The 17,579-nt window shown below is 43.2% G+C and overlaps 1 long non-coding RNA gene across 2 annotated transcripts; it reads left to right on the forward strand.

Annotated features, from left to right (window-relative positions):
• Window positions 1-7,336: 7,336 nt before the first annotated feature.
• LOC102901460 lies at window positions 7,337-14,249 on the forward strand. Of its 2 annotated transcripts, XR_006583487.1 has the most exons (3): window positions 7,337-7,721; window positions 10,785-11,048; window positions 11,484-14,249. It is a non-coding gene; the product is annotated as an uncharacterized LOC102901460 (long non-coding RNA). The 2 variants fall into 2 exon arrangements; XR_006583486.1 differs by having other exon boundaries at window positions 10,785-14,249.
• The last annotated feature ends 3,330 nt before the right edge of the window (window positions 14,250-17,579 follow it).

The raw sequence follows: 17,579 nt of genomic DNA on the forward strand, positions 1-17,579 counted from the left end.
GTTTCTTTCTTTATTATGAAACTATGGATATATGTTACATATAAAATTTTAATTTTTTAAAAACTTTTTTTTTAACGTTTATTTTTGAGACAGAGAGAGACAGAGCTTGAATGGGGGAGGGTCAGAGAGAGGGAGACACAGAATCTGAAACAGGCTCCAGGCTCTGAGCTGTCAGCACAGAGCCCGACGCGGGGCTCGAACTCACGGACCGCGAGATCATGACCTGAGCCGAAGTTGGCCGCTTAACTGACAGAGCCACCCAGGCACCTCTAAAATTTTAATTTTTGATTATATGTACATATATCAGTTCTACAGTTTCAATATTTCTTGAATTAGATTTATATCAGGCACATACATCCACATGATAACAAATCTTGTCTTCAGGAAGTGCTATTTTATGGGAAAGCTAATTTCTTACTTATTATACACTAATATCAGTAACTCCAGAAAAGCAAGACAATAAGTTGAATATTCATATATTAGGGATGGAATAAGATAGACAAAAGGTAAAACATTTTTTAAAAAGGCAAAAATTCAGTTTTTTAAAAATGTTTATGTTTGAGGGAGAGAGTGAGAGCATAAGTGGGGGAGTGGCAGAGAGAGAAAGAGAGAGAGAGAGAGAGAGAGAGAGAGAGAGAGAGAGAGAGAGAGAGAAAATCCCAAGCAAGCTCTGTGCTGCACAGAACCTGACCTGGGGCTTGAACTCATGAACCATGAGATCATGACCTCAGCAGAAATCAAGAGTCAGATGCTTAACTGATTGAGCCACCCAGGCACCCCCAAAAGTCTGTTTGAGTGTTGGTTATGAGGTATAAAATATTGTTTTTGCTTGTATTAGGGAATACGTACTTTCTTACGTATTCTCTTAGTCATACTATGTGTCACCGTTTTTCTGGTTACCAAACATGACTCAAAACCTCTTTTAAAGCCTTGTAACATGTCATAACATAATTGCTATTGTTGAGTTGCTTCTGAAAGTTGAACTCCTATGGCAGGGGTTTTATTTTGGAAAAATACTAGTGTTTGGGGCACTAGTGCAGTGCCTGAGACTGCTTGGGATTCTCTCTCTCTCTCTCTCTCTCTCTCTGCTCCTCCCCTTCCTGTGTGCATGTGTGTGCTCTGTCTCTCTCTCTCAAAATAAACATTAATTTTTTTAACGTTTATTAATTTTAGACCAAAAGAGACAGAACCTGAGCAGGGGAGGGGCAGAGAGAGGGAGACACAGAATCTGAAGCAGGCTCCAGGCTCTGAGCTTTCAGCACAGAGCCCAACGTGGGGCTCGAACCCACAAACCGTGAGATCATGACCTGAGCTGAAGTCAGATTCTTAACTGACTGAGCCACCCATGTGCCCCCAAATAAATAAACATTAAAAAATAGCCTTCAGTTTTATGTACCTGAATTTCATCTTAAAATGAACTACTCAATTTATCACTCTTCTTTGTTTTTAATGTTTATTTATTTTTGAGAGAGAGAGAGAGAGAGAGAAAGAGCGCATGCGAGAGCACAAGCCAGGGAGGAGCAGAGAAAGAGGGAGACACAGAATCTGAAACAAGCTTCGGGCTCTGAGCTGTCAGCACAGAGCCTGACGTGGGGCTCGAACTCACAAACCGTGAGATCATGACCTGAGCCGAAGCCAGACGCTCAACTGACTGAGCCACCCAGGCGCCCCCAATTTATCAGTCTGCTGACTTCACAACACATTTTGAATATTCACTAAAAATTATCTCCCTGTAGCTGTACACATTAGTTTTACACAAAGCAAAAATAAGGTACATGTAATGGAATTGTGTGATAAAGCATATTGTTGGTGAATTTCCTTGCTCTTGCAAAGGTTTGGTAAGGTCAACCCATAGAGTAGACACCAACCAAGGAAGCCAGCCAACAGCTTCTTCCTTTGTCAGAGGTAGAAGAGAACACCTCTAGATTTTCAATGTCAGCTTTTAATTTGGAGAGCCTAGGAGTGGGGAAAAACTAAATATGTAACTAATATACTAGTAGCCTACATCATTATTTTTTTTTTATTTAGGAGGTAGTGGGGTTGGGAACCGGGCCAATAGGAAATAACATGAAGCTACCATTTCAAACTGTGTCCTTCCAGGACCTCAAAAAAGGACAATCCATTTCAATGGATTCCAGATTTCCAAAAGTATTCTAATTCTCCCAGACATTTTTTTTAAATTTAAATAAAAAGCTTAGGTTCTTGTCTTCTTTTCCTGCCTGACTCCAGAAAACTTCTAAGGGAGCAAAGCAAGAGAGGGCTCCAATTATCTCCAGCACTCTCAGGGAGCCTTTCTAAGGGCAAAATACAATTTGTTCTACAGCAAAGCACCTCCAACACATGGTCTGTAAGAGAACTTTGATCATGTGCCTTGGATTCTTTTTGCCTATGAGAAATATTCTCCTCCTTTCTTCCTGCAGAGTCAACACACGATATTAAACAGCCTGTCTGCAGTATCTAATTAACAAACTGACTGCAGAAGATCACTTACAACATAAAATATTAAATCATCCTAAAAACTAATATTCTCCACACCTCATAAATTAAAATAAGCAAGAGACCGAAATGAAATAAAACCCTGATGCCTATCATTCTGGCCCAAAGAGGGTGTACTCCTTGAAACATTTAACCATTTCAAAGAAAAAAAAAAATACACATATTCACACACACGCACATGCACATTGAGCAACCGAAAATGCTTTCTACCCCTTGTCTATACTTCATCATAGCAACTCGAAGACCTCCGTCTGTCCTCTTCTTGATCTTCTGCTTCACAAATCATTTTAAGTTCAGATATGGAGCTCATCAGTTATGTGTCTCTTCATTATAATTGCAACGCAGTCTTGGAGCTCAGTTCTGTTCCCATTGGCTCAATGGTCATCATTTATCTGCTTTGTATATTTAGGGCATTATTTAACAGAAGCAGCGATCTGTTTGAAGAATGCAAGAGCTGTTTGATATTAACACAGAGAATGATTAATCAAAGAGCTCTTGGTCCTAAAGCATCAAGAGAGAGCTGAGGTCATTAGCAGGGCAAAACCAGGAAGCAAGCTTTGACTAAGAAGATGAGATGGGCCAATACTTTGAGGATTTAAAAAATAAATAAATAAGAAGGTTATGGTCGTTTGTTTCCAGAGCTTTCACTTTAAAGGAACACTGCATTAGGAGATCTGAAGAAATATTACATTATTTCTAATGCTAGAAATCATTGCCTTTACAGGAGAATATGAAACTATTTGCATTCAGGTAATAGCCTAACCCACCAGTGTCTCTAACAATAATTATTTCTTCATACTGGAATGTGTCGATTATTTCATTATTTCTAAATGGGAAATATCAACAGATGCAGAACCAGGCAGTGGATATGAGCTAGAGCCGAGCTAATTAAAACCGTTACCCTAGTGAGACTCTTCTGGAGCTCCAAGGTAAGGGCTCCTCTGCCAAAGAGACAGAGGTTTAGTGTAATTAGCCAGACATCATTCCAAATTAGTTCAATTTTCTACATTGTTTTGGCAGTCCTATCCACCAAGCATTTACCCCATGATATATCAGGGAAATTAGGACTGAACACCCCAAGAACAAGAAGAAAAGCAATTACCATCTTAAATTTGGGTTTTTCCCAAAGTGCATCCCGAGACTAAGTGTATTAGCTTTCTGCTGCTTCTGTGACAAATTACCCCCAACTAAGTGGTTTAAAACAAACGAACAATTATTATCTTACAGTTCCATAGATCAGAAGTCATATACAGATATCCCTGGGCTAAGATCAAGATGTCATCAGGGTTCATCCCTTTATTGGGGCTTTAGGGAGAATCTAGTTTCTTTTCCAGCTTCTGGGGGCTGCCCTAATTCCTTGCCTTAATCCCCTTCTTCCATCTTCAAAGCCAGCAAGATCAGGCCAGCTCCTTCTCACAGTACTAGGTCTCTGGTTATCTCTTCCAATTCCCTCTTAAATACCAGACACATTACCACGCTCCAGTCCATGAAGTCAGAAAGCCAGGGTGTAGACTTCCTTGACGTGCTGCCTTAAGCTTGGACCCTAGGAGCTTACAGAGAGAGGCTGCCCCAGAAGGTGGTGGGATAGGAGGGAAATGCATGCAAAGGGGCAAGAAGAAAATAAGCCTCAGAAAAGGGGAAGAAGAAACATAAATAAGGGACACATTAGAAGATGAACAGGCAAAGGTAGTAAAGGGAAGCAAAAGCAGTGGAAATTTAGGGCAGATTGGGTTAGGAGCAAGTGTTTAAGGAATAGGAGTAGGAGTAGGGCCTGAAACTAGGAGGACAGGTAGAATGATTGAATTATTTAGGGTCAAGTCAGGTATTTTGATAAGCGGCACTTATTTGCCAGGCCTTGTGTCTATCTCAGTTGTCTGCAACAACTGCTTAATCTGGACCCCGCAGTATTCATGTTTGTCTCTGAATGGTAATGGGTCTAAAAGAAATTGAAACCTGACTCCTAAGTGCTTTGAAAAAGAGCTTTTATTTTGAAAACCCTTATGAAAAAGTTGTAAAGGGAGACTTTAAGGATATAGCATGCTGAAAAAGATGTCTAAAAACCTTCTCCTGACTCTCTCCCCAAACTCTACTCTGCCTCAATCTCTGTCCCTGGCTCCTCCCCTTCCTCACCTCTCACCCAGCCTCCAGCCCCTACTAGCCTACTCTTTGTCTTTTCCTCCTTCTCCCACTTTCCAGATTTTTTCTTTTCCCCCTCCTCAGTCCTGCCAGGAGCCGGGCAGCAACGTTGAGCATCCTCTGAGGAAGGGGGAGAAGAGAGGCTCTGACACTTACACTTATGACAACAGATCTGGGGGTGGGGTTGATTATTATCATTCAATAGATGGGACAGTTGAGCTTCAAACCAAGATCTGATTCCAGAGTGGACGTTCTTAAATACTGCACTATACTATATGTCAATGGTTCTCAGATCTTGGCATGAACTAAAAGTTTTGTTATATTTGTTAAATATGAGGATTCCAATGCCCTACCGCAGAGACTCTAAGTAATTTTTTTTTTTTGTGGCGGAGGTCAGGAACCTGCACATTTAACGGCACTCAGGTGACCTTCTAATGCAGGGGAGACTCAGAACACACGTTGAGAGACACAGCTAAGAACTCTTCCATTGGGGAGGATCATTTGGAAGTGATCTAAGATTGAACATCTGCATACATATACATACAGGAATTCATATTTTTAAAATACAACATGTGCTACTTCCCATGGAAAATGGATTTTATATGTTTGAGTTCTACGTTACCATGTGTAGTCTCTGTTCTGTGCACAGTGCGCTAGTAAACATAATCTTGTTATTTAAAGCCTTTCACAATATAAGAAAAGAATTTCGTCTCTTTGCTAAGATTCAGAAACACCGCACAGACCTACACCATGGTGTTTCTGGTTTAGAAACCATTATAAAAAGCCATTTGTGGTCTCTGACAGTGGCTTTAATTAAGAAGAGTGCCTCTTCTCTAGTGGAAATTTCTGGAGGAAAAAAAAAAAGTGAAAGTTCAGCTAAATGACAACTCTTGGAGGTTCATGGTTCCAAAGAGTTTTGTTTCTAAGTCAATCCTCATTTGTGGACGTTCTTTTGAAAGTAGTATAGAGGGTCACCCTCCTTCGGAAGCATAAAGCAGTGATTCAGTGGGTTCTTAGAAGTGGCTCTGAGTACCTGGGAGCGGGGAGACCCCTTGCAATGCTAGAGGTAAAGACTGCTAGAGTAAGGAGGGTCCCCAAAAGAAAACTCTTACTTCATGCTTTTGACTTCACTCAGCTTTTTCTGGGCTTTGGGTAGGAACCCAGCTTGATCCCAAGCCCACTCTCCCTCATACCCTTGAACAGTCCTGGTCAGGGGCTCAGGGGTTCTGTGGTTTCTCTCCTACATTTACTTAAATGACTTCACACCCTGCACTCCACCCTGATGACAAGAGTTGTGGAGTGTTACCTGTGGAAATTTTGGTGCCAGACACACGGGGTTGAATCCTGGTGCTGTCACTTATCACCTGGGGGAACTCAGGCAAATTTCAGTTGCTCTTCTGTGAAATGGAGATGATCACTCAGGATTTCTGTGAAAACCTGCATATATGTAGAGTTTTTAGTGGGGTGTCCAAAATATAGCAAATGGCTCCATGGGCCTTTGTTATAATAAGATTAATTTCTACCTTAAACTAAAAGTTATTGTAGGCTATTAAATTCCACAAGATGGGCATGTGTGTAATTTTTACTCAATGTGTATGTGGAACACCTATCTGGGCCCAGCAGTGAGTTCATCAGGCACGGCCCTGTCCTGGGGACCTTCCATTCTAAGGAGGAAAGTAGGCATTGGTCAAATACTGAGCATATCTTGGTAAGATAATATTCTTCCTAATTGATAAGCAAACAGAAGCTCGGAGAAGTTAGAGAATGGCACAAAATTCAAGGGCTGTACACAGCACATAAGAAATTGGAATACAATTCTGTCTTATTCCCAAATCCGCATTCCATCCATCACTATGTGGTTTTGGCAACAGAGGATTTATCTTCTGTCGATTTTAAACCACCTTCTCTCTTTTTCTTAATGTTTATTTATTTTGTGGGTGGGGGGAGGGGCAGAGAGAGAGGGAGACAAAGAATCCAAAGCAGGTTCCAGGCTCTGAGCTGTCAGCACAAAGCCCAACACAGGGCTCAAACTCACCAGCCGTGAGATCTTGAGATCATGACCTGAGCCGCAGTCAGACACTTAACCTACTGAGCCACCCAGGTGCCCCAACTACCTTCTCCACCACCACCGTAGGGCCTGATTGCATTCTTCATACTATGTGTGTAAGCAATTTCTGACAGGAAGTTTGGATGATTATGACTTACTTAATGTTTGGGAAATGGAAAGGTGAGGAGAAACCTTGAATTCATGTGGTTTTGTTTCTTTGTGCAAACCCAAAATAAATAAACACAATTCAGAGACTGGGGACGAGCAAAGGTCTTAAAACCTGTATCAGGTAGTTTTACTTACACCTCAGAAAGCAATAAATAGCTATAAATAAGTGTTTGATTCTACAAAGCACCCATTTATTAGGAGGGCATCATATTACAAAACATAACCAAATATCATACAATAACATAGATAAAAACAAGCTTGGATACATATCATGGCTCATGGCTAAGTTTGGTGTGGAAAAGCTTGTAATATTGCCTAGCCAATGAAATAAAATCGTCTTGTTTTTTTTTTAATTTTTTTTTAATGTTTGTTTATTTTTGACAGAGCATGAACAGGGGAGGGGCAGAGAGAGAAGGAGACACAGAATTGGAAGCAGGTTCCAGGCTCTAAGCTGTCAGCACAGAGCCCGATGCGGGGCTCAAACTCACAGACTGTGAGATCATGACCTGAGCCAAAGTCGGACGCTCAACCGACTGAGCCACCCAGGCGCCCCTTGATTTTCTTAATCTTTATAGTCATTTCTATGAAGTGGATAACTTTTGCTAAATAAAATCAGAGGAGAAGTGGACTCAAATAGCCACAACAAATATGTGTATGTACAATGAAATATAAAAAGAATCAAAAGACTTTTAGCTATAGCCGTTGAGCTCAACTTCAGCATCTAATCTTTTCTAAGGAAGTTGTGGTTCTCTCTGCTCCAGATCACCCTCTAGTGATAACACACAGAGACCGAAATTAAGGCAGTAAAAAGGAAGTGAGAAAAAAAAGGAGGAAGGAAGAGTAGAATCTACAATCAACGAACTAGACCACAAAGGTGGGGTTGAAAACATTTCCATTCACACAGTCTTCCAAAGTCTTTTTGTTATGTTTTGTTTTTTTGCTTTCAACTACTGTCACTGCAACACAGGAAATATGCTGAATAGACAGATCTATAGAGGCAGAAAGGAGACGAAGGCTGGGGAGAGACATGGGGGGTGACTGCTGATGGCAAGGGGTGATGCAAATGTTGCATGATTAGATTAAGGTGATGGTTGTGCAACCCCAAATATACTAAAACCCACTGGACTGCACACTTTAAACAGGTGACGTGTCAGTATTAAGCTATATCAATTAATACAATTTTAGTATCTTACTTTAGAAATTAGCAAAGAGGATCAGAAGGTAATAGCCAAACCTAAGATCACTTAAAAAATACTAACAATGAAACAATAGCTCTTATTGGGACAGTTGGTAAAGGTCAGCTGGACCCATTGGGAAATGAATGCATCACTTCTCTCAAGGTACCAAGACCGACTTCATTAAATGTCTCCCCAAAGGATCCTCCAGAGCTTTACTAGGCCCCCACTCAACTCTACATCCCAGAGGCATGACAAAAAGCACCTGATGATAAGTTAACATAAATAATTTTAATTTTATACGGAATTTTCTACTTTAGCAATCATTTGGCATCATCATACGTGCTGCTGACGGTTTTCAGAGAGGGAGCCCCCAAATGTCATAGGTCTGTCTCCCCAGTGTCTATCAAGAGTAAGTCGCAATCACAAGGGCATGCTTTAAAGGAGCTGTTTATTCTGCACAGCTCTTGTGTGGTTTTGGTTTCGGCAGTTTTCCTATCTGTAAAGAATTCTCATTTGACATCTCAATAGGCAATCGTCATTTTAAATTTCATCCGAGTTTCTTCACATGTGTGATCACGATAGTCTTCATTGTGGATGGGTTGCAGTCTTTCTCTGCTTTTGTTTCTTTACAGAAGCCAACCTGGGTCTTACAGATTGGCCCAAGGGGTTTTGTGAGCATCTACGATTGTGTGCACACACACGCGCGCACACACACACACACACACACACTCTTGTAGTGGAGGGTTTTTCTGGGTAGGGTCCACTCACTTCATCAGCTTCTTGAAGTGCTCTGGAAACAAATGAAGGTTCAGGAAGCTGGCTTCCCAGGGTCTAGTTCTTATCTGTGACCTAGAAGTCCACTGACTGTCTTGATCCTTAACTACTTGGCAGCATCTTTGACGCTTACAGATTAGTATAGGTCTTTTCTGGATTTCTCACCTCCACTCAGATATATATGCATAAATTACATGTTGAATGATCTGCAGAGCCTTGCAAGTTTAGAAAACTGTAGATAAAAATGCTCGAATCTTGGGGTTTCCCCCCTCATTTCTGGTTAGGTGCCTATGCCATACACTTTTAAAAATCAGGCTGAAAGGGGTACCTGGGTGGCTCAGTCAGTTGGTCTGACTCTTAATTCTGGATCAGGTGGTGGTCTCACGGTTTGTGCAATCGAGCCCCACATCGGGCTCTACGCTGATAGCACGGGGCCTTCTCGGGATCCTCTCTCTCCCTTTCTCTCTCTGCCCCTCCCCTGCTCTCTTGGTCTCTCTCTCGGTGAATAAATAAACATTAAAAAAATACAAGCGAAGAGCAAAACATCTTAAAAAAATCAGGTTGCACATTCCTTGGTACAAACAAAACTTGTGTTGGAGTCAAATGCTTTTGACACACAGTTTTTATTTACAGAGAATATGGAGGCAATGAGGTCCTCCTGTTTTTCCAGAAAGCCTCTAGATCCTCACTATTGCCTAAGATCACAGATCCTAAGGAAAGCCCAAATCCCCACTCCTTCCCAGGACACAGAGGTGGGGCCAACTACTGCCCGCCCCCCCCCAGCCCCACCCCTGAGAATTTCCCTGATCTTCCTCCAGGTGTCAGTAGAGGCTCACACATCTGCCTCCTTCCCTGCCCCCTCTGAGTCCATTCATAAAGTGGTGGGTGATTTGTGACCGCCTCACTGTGATTGTAGAGGGAAACAGCCATCTTTGCTTGTCTCTATACTAGATTTGTTTTTCTAATTTCTTTTTACTTGAAGGTTTACCAGCTGCTTTATTACCAGAGCGAGGCTTCCTTGCAGTCTCTTTTCTTTTTCCTCTCCCCCTCTGTTCCCCTCCTTTTTTGTTCCTAGAGACAATCAGTGTCTCTGGTCCCAGCTGCCACTGCTGATTTTTCATTACAGTTTAATTTAAAACTGGGATTGGAATGGAAATGTCTTTTTGCCATTTGGGGTTTGCGAGGCCTGTGGTTTTATTGCCAAAGGCACAAATGTTACTTACTACTGTTTTTCCAGAGTTTGCTGGGGAGGGTGAGGAGGGGCTGGAGGGTGGGAGGGAAAGACAGACTGACCTAGCAGAAGTGGGAGGGAGATGAGAGGGAAAATCCCTCTCAGAGGCAACATTATTCTGTGTATTGTTTGGTTTGATGTTTTGAAGAAGAGGCTTTAGGTCAGGAGGAGGAGAAAATAGTGCTGCATTTCCCCAAATGAATGTTTATGCAGGTCAAATATCTTGTCCACCCTGGGATAGGAGACTGAGGGAGGGACATCTCTCTCTCTCTGTCTCTCTGTCTCTCTCTCTCTCTCTCACACACACACACACACACGCACACACACACACACACATTAAATTTGAGACTGGCATGCTTATAGGAATGCTGGTTTTCTTTTTAAGTAATAGTAACATCTCTGGCTAATTCACTTGACCACAGCTTTAAATGGGAACACCCGAGGAGGGACTAAACTGTAAATGACCTTGAGGGAACCAACTGTTTATATATTTATATACTTTCACCTCAAAGGAGACATCAGGGATCTTTCACCACTGGCTTCTGTTTTCTCTCCCCTTTTATATTCTTCGGCTCAAGTCCTAGGGTTATTTACGAGGCTCCCCACCGTCACGAAGCCCAGTCCAGCTATGCGATTAATGTTTCCTACAGTCTCTTAGATGACTCTCCGTGACTTAATTGTTTTGATCAGATTAAAAAGCAAACAGTCCTCTAAAATTGATGCCACCTTTGCCTCTCTCTGTGTAACATTACAGGGGAAGGACATTCTTCTTTAAAAGTAATCTTGAAGGAGGAGACGGACAGGAGCTGAAGACTTTGCACACCTTCATTTAAATATTGAGCACCGGGAAGGAGTTGTTTCCCAGGTGTGGGGAATCGGCAGAATGTCTCATCTGTCATGCTAAAAACAATTACTGTCTCCCCTCCCAGCAAGAATCCGTTCTTCCTAGATACACCGGGTTTCGGATGTCAGGCTGAACGCTCCATTATCTCTACAGATCACGCTGACTCCTCACAAGGTGAGCGGTTCAACTTCCCCTCCAAATGGCCTCGGGCGGCTCTGGAATTGTGAACCTGTCTGGGGGAGACCCATCTCTCTGTCACACGGAGCAGCCCAAGACTTTGGGGCCTCGCGGGGTGCTTCGAGCCTCTGCTGCCAGCGTGCTCTTGCTTCGTGTGCTCTTGGTTAACCGGTTAACGGGACATTTTATCCCAAAGCATTCGTTTTTCGGGGCCAGACGTTTCAGCCAGGTTCCCTCCCTCTCCCACTTGTCTCGTGGGTTCTGTTTCCATGCGGAGGGAGGAGGGAAGTGGCCCGGGAGCCCAGCAACCACCCCACAGACCTCTTTCCGAGACTGCTGCGGTTGTCTCTGCAACTGACGGGACATTCTAGCGGTTGGAATTGCCTTGCAGAAGCCCTGCCACTAACAGAAGTGCCGGTCTCCTTTCTGCAGTTCAGAGTTCAGGACACACAAAAGGGGAAAGAAAACAATAACAATGGAAACCATCTGAGCCCCAACAGCTGCCCTGCCTCCCCTTCCACCACGAGGACAACAACAACAAAAACAATAAGCACAACCACCCATCTCTCCCCCACCCTGTGCCTAATGTGGTTAACGCGCCCGGAAACTCTGCGTCGCTGAGCTGCCCGATACGATAGGAAATATGTGCAGAGGAAATGCCTTCCCTGACCGCTGAATGAAGTCTGAGACTTCAAGGGGCTGATTGACATTTGAGGAAAACACTTAAGTTTTTGCATACGTGCGATCTTCCTAGATGAAGAAAATTCCACAGCTGTCACCTTTGCTTCATCAGTCCGGCTGTCTAGGATGAATTTAATGCCAACCCGGGGACTGTGCGGGCCGGTCCACTCGTGTTGTGAGAAAACAGGTTACATCTTCAAACGCTTTCCTGCTCCCCGATACCACATGGCGCAGTCCCCTCCTCGCAAAGCACACACTGTGGCCAATTTTTCTTTCCGTGCTTACAGAGATAAATGCGGGGTGAGGCGGTGGGACCTACGGATTGATCATGCGCTGTCCTGTGTGACAGGAAAATGGGTGTTTGATCTTGTTTTGTGCTATAAGAAACTCTTCAGAAATCTCCTGGAAAAAAAAAAAAATCTCATAAACCTAGGTTAGTGGCCACATATGGGATCCATTAACTCCTCATTTCTGCTTGTTCTGAGCAAATTTTTGTCTGGTGACAACACATGAACTTTGGGGTGTTTTTGTTTTGCTTCACACCACAGAGAACTCTGTTGACTTGCTTCAGTTTTGAGAAATCTGCAGCACAAAGCCGGCTGTGGTCGGGTGGAACAACTGACGGCAAGTAGAACTTGGAACGTTTGGTTCGTGGGGGCGCAGGGGGACGTGTTCTTTAGATTTCAGGGGATTCCAGAGTGGCCGATGTCCTGGGAAGAATCTTCCTTTCGTGGTGAAACTGAGTAAGAGAAGCCTCGGTTCTCTCCCTAGCTCTATTCATGCTTCACGGTGTAACTTCGGGAGATTGGTTTGGTCTGTCTTAGTCTCTAAATGCGTGTTTTCTAAATCTTGGACAAGGCAGCAACGTTCTTCTTGCAAGACCTGCCCTTAGCCCCCGATTAAAAGGCGTTAAATAATTACATCACACCAATATTTGGAACTAAAGTCACTCCTCCGACAGAAAACAGATTGGAGGATGTTAACTCTAAGAAGGAACACGGGATAAAAAAATTGAGAAGAAAATTAGCTTTTACGTTTCTGTTTTAAGTAATTAATAAACCAAACACAACAATCGGTGCTTTTCACCCACACCCAGCATCAGGGGGCTTCAGACATTGCCTTTGAAGTGGGCCCCCAGTAGGGAGGACCCCACTGTTCAGGCTACTTTATAGTGGTAATATACGGTCTGGTAAAAACAGATGCCAAGAAATTGTGCAGATTGTATCTCCGAGCATCTGAAACCCTAAAACTTCAGGGGGCCAAGGAAGGTCCCAGGCTTTTGATTTTTTTTTTCTTAAAAAAAAAAAAAAGGCCCAAAGTATTAAATTGAAACAGGCACTTCATTTCTTTCTTTCATTTCTCCCTTCACCTCAGGAGACCTACGTTAAATTCCTCTTAGATCACAGCTAGACGTGGGTTTGATGGTCTCAAGCCACCTTTTCACTGTACATTCATCCCATAAATAGAAGATGAATAAAGATGTCAAACTCCATCCATATAATATTCTGACACACGTGGCTGTCTCTGTGAAAGAGGAGCTGGGATGAAGGAGGACTCAGTGGAGTCCACAGAGCCAAGGACTGCAACATGCCTCGGTGACTTGAAGCGCACAAATAAGACCGTGTGGATTGCCAGCCAATAGCTATGGAGCTTCAGCTGTCAACCTTATCCTGAATGGACATTTGTGGAAGGACAACGGTTGGGCTGGTATAGTGTGAGTTCAACGTGGGCTACTTTCCTTAAGCCACCGTCCTTAAATTTTGTGTTTTAAATAGTGGTTTTCCAGGCAAGCAAAGTCAGGTCTATACTTAAAGCAAGGGGTCCCGAGACCAGATTCAGTTCTTCACGTTCCGAGTAAAAATACATGGACCCCGATTCGGGGATTATACTACTAAGATTTATTCATCTTTCTGTGCCCTAGATAGGGAAAGAACCAAATCTAACAAGCAAGGAATACACTGCCAAATATTGATAATTCCTTCTCTGGAATACTCACAGCTATTTTTAGTGTGTTAATGTAAAAAGCCAGTGAGATGAAAAGTGAAGTGATCCGTTTCCAGAAGAAAAACCAGCCGAATCTTCATTAATAATTCCTTGTAGAATGCTCCATGGGCCTTTATCTGACAGCCTGACAAGCTGAACTAAACAACAGAGACTGTAGGAATGTAAAAGACATAATCTTAACACCAAACCTTCTGAAGATTTGGCTGTCACTTTACATTAAAGGCAAGGGGTAAAAACCTCCATTGAAACAGAAGGAGCTTGCAACCTGATTATAGTGCCAGAATTTAGTGAGAGAAGAAAAGGCAGGCATCTGAGTTAGCAAATGGTGGTATTGAAGAGTATTGAACTAAGCTTTCTTTCCACGTCTGGCTTGGGATTTTTGAGAGCCGAAGACGATGATGCGGGTATGATAAGACGCAACGTAGCTATTCCTGGGCCTAGTGACAAATCTTCGTTATCAATACAGACTATGTAACCAGTGTTGGATGCGGTATAAAAGCTAACTCAAACACCTGCCTAGACTCTGTTTATGTTTCTATAGCAATTTGCTCTTCCCGTGTCTTCTCACACTATAGGGTCTCATTGGATTTTCATGATAATGCCATGGGGCAGTCAGGATAGACACTACTGCCCTGTTCTACACGTGAGTAAGCCATCACTCAGAAACGCTAGGGAACTTGTCCCAGGTTAACTAGCTGGTAAGTATCTGGGTTGAGATCAGATCCAGGTTTCTTACTTTTATACCTGTGCTTCCAATATATTTTTAAAATGAAAACATGGGGCGCCTGGGTGGCTCAGTCGGTTAAGCGTCCGACTTCGGCTCAGGTCATGATCTCGCGGTCCGTGGGTTTGAGCCCCGTGTCGGGCTCTGTGCTGACAGCTCAGAGCCTGGAGCCTGTTTCAGATTCTGTGTCTCCCTCTTTCTCTGACCCTCCCCTGATCATGCTCTTTCTCTCTGTCTCAAAAATAAATAAATGTTAAAAAAAAATTTTAAATGAAAACAAATGCAAGCAGCAGAGCTTGGGTAGTCTAATGTCCACCGAAGGCCAAGATCTGCGGGAAAGAATTGGAATCAGCAAGAACAGAACAAAGTCAAAGAGCAAAGGACTATGGGAACACATGTATATTGCTGCTTCTCTGAGTTGAGGGTCTTCTTGCCCATAATGTGAGCAAAATCAAGGTGAGAAACGGTCTGTTGTTGTGTATGGTTACTTTCCCCCAAATCACATGATAATTAGTAATAAAGCACTAACAGTAATTCACTCTTAATAAAGCACTTACTTTATGTCAGGCTATATTCTAAGGTCTTTACATTGATTGACTCATTTACTCCATATGAGATAGGTTTTAATCTTCTCCCCATTGTATAGCCACATCCTTCAATCTAAGAAAGAGAGAGAGAGAGAGAGAGAGAGAGAGAGAGAGACAGTGAGTGTAGGTGTAGGTGTGTGTGGCGGGGGTGGTGTGAAGGCATCTCTCTCCTCATTTTCTTTCTCACTTTATCAATATTTCCTGAGAACACCCTGTCATGTGTCCCCTTTGTTAATAACCCTCCAGTGCTCTCAGAGCAAAGGTTGGCTCGCAGCTTTCTCCCCTTCCTGCCGCCTGTCAGGAGAGGAAATCACAACTTTCAGAGGGACCTGACACAGGGGGAACTGGATAGCACCGAAGGGTCAAGGGTAAGAATGCAGGGAACAGTGAGAAATCCCAGATAGTGTCCGGCCGGTGCTAGGCAGGAAAGGCTCCTTTACATGTGACTTCTCCTGTTTGCTATCTCTGGTTCCTGCAGGAAAGAAAACCACAGCAGATTTTGCTGGGACTGCGTTTGTGCACAGCTGTCCACGTTGCTAGAGAAATGCTGAGGGTTTCACGGGCGGTGCAACCCTAGACTGTGGGTTTTCCAATCTCCTGGGTACAGATGAGCCAGGAACTTTAACTGAAATTATGTGGTATTGGTTAAATAACACCAATTTCATGTATAATTCATCACCAGGCCCTATTGATCTAATAACCTAAATGGCAGATCACAAGGTGTGCATAGTAACAATGGTGTATGGCGAAATGCTTCATGAAAACAGCACGTGAAAAAACCACCCTGTAAATTCTTCAAGAGGATTCCCTCCCGCGCATCTTATTCCAGACCAGGCTACCGACTCCGTGAACAATGGGGTGTGAGGTGTTCACCTCCCTTCCTTCTCCATCTGTCTTGGCTTCTGCTGTGCCAGGAGGACTTGACCTTTGATGAGAAGACACCTCCCCCTAAAGGTCAGGGTGACCTGACGTCCGTCACCCCTCAGCCTGTTCTGCTCGGGGTTAAGGTTGCCCCAGTTAGGAAAGATGACCAGATACAGGCAACTAAATGACAGACCGGGAGGTCATGGGTTAAAGGTTTGGGCATCGATTGTTTTGCTAGTGATGTTTCTAATTCCCATTAACTCTCATGAAGAATTATGTGTGTGGCGTGTGAGGAGAAGACACAGTTATTAACTGAGGCTTTCTCTCCTACAGGCAGTGAATGCTGCTATTTATTAATGAAGCTGCACTTTCCCAGAGCATGTAATGGTAAAGATCATAGAATTTTAAACCTAGAATGGGCATTAGAGATCATTTCGCCTAACTCTCTCCCTTTAAAGATGAGGAAACAGGTCTAGTGAGGCTAATCACTTACTCGAGGAAGGTCACTTACTTAGTGGCAGAGTGAGGGCTACACCCCTAGTTTATTCCCTCCCTCCACTGATGCCATGCTGACAAATTAACAAGTATTAAATAGCTGGTAAGACCTCAGGAGCCAGAGTGTAATGTTAAAGCTGCATTGCTTCGAGTGTGCATGGAATCGGAGGCATATTTAGTGGCCAGAGGCTATGAGCAAGATATCTTTTAAAAATGCAAATTGCTATCTACTAAATAAAATAAGTGTAAGTCTGAGGAAGTTCCTTCCACTGGAGCTCGTAGGCAATAGCGTTAATTAGTCCGAGGGCATGGGTCCAATTTCCATAAGGGCCAATTAGCTTCACACAATGGGAAAAAGAGACTGATTCCCAGACTTGGACCGTACCCCAAACTCTGTCTGCCAGGTCCCCGGGGAAACCAGGTGAGACTGTGAGGGGGACAGGGCGCATATCCCCCGCCCTTGCTGGGAAAACAACTCAGGGCGTTTCTCAGTGGACTCACCTTACATTCAGGGCAGAGCTTTAATAAAATGTTTTATTAAGGCTGAAAGCCAGGGATTGCTTGGAGCACATTTTCACATTCATTCTCTTCACATCATTGAATAATGGTAGCAAAAGGGATTTTTATTCTAGTTTTGCAGATTAGGACCTAAGACCCAAAGAGATAAAGTTATCTTCTTCTTTTTTTTTTTGTTTAAATCCAATTATCAGGCAATGAGAGAACATCAGATTCAAGACCTAAATCTGGGTCTCCTGAACTTCCCAGTAAACCAGACATCACAGCTACTTACAAGCACAGAGCTACCACTTTGCTGACACAAAGAGAAAAATAAAGGCATTTTGAGTTGCATCCAGGTGCTAGGTCGTGGCTCAGCGGGAAAATCAGCTTCTTTCCGTGATTGGGCCAAGGATAAAAAAGAAACATGTGGTCATGATTTCACTGCAGTTTTCTTGGGCAAAATATAAACAGACCTAAACGGGAGGTCTTCTGTGGTCCTGCCTGCAAGGCCTCAGCCCTATTTCCCAAGTCAAAACCCAAGACCTGTTGCTGAGGACAGAGGGCAGGAAGGAGTGGCCACAGGTGAGGCAAACTTGAAGACAAACAGGCGATGGCACATCACGGGTACTTATATGTCCATGTGGTTCTTTAGGTCTTTTATTGTCTTGCTTCAGG

The sequence above is a fragment of the Felis catus genome, chromosome C1 (assembly GCF_018350175.1).
Source record: "Felis catus isolate Fca126 chromosome C1, F.catus_Fca126_mat1.0, whole genome shotgun sequence".
NCBI lineage: Eukaryota > Metazoa > Chordata > Mammalia > Carnivora > Felidae > Felis > Felis catus.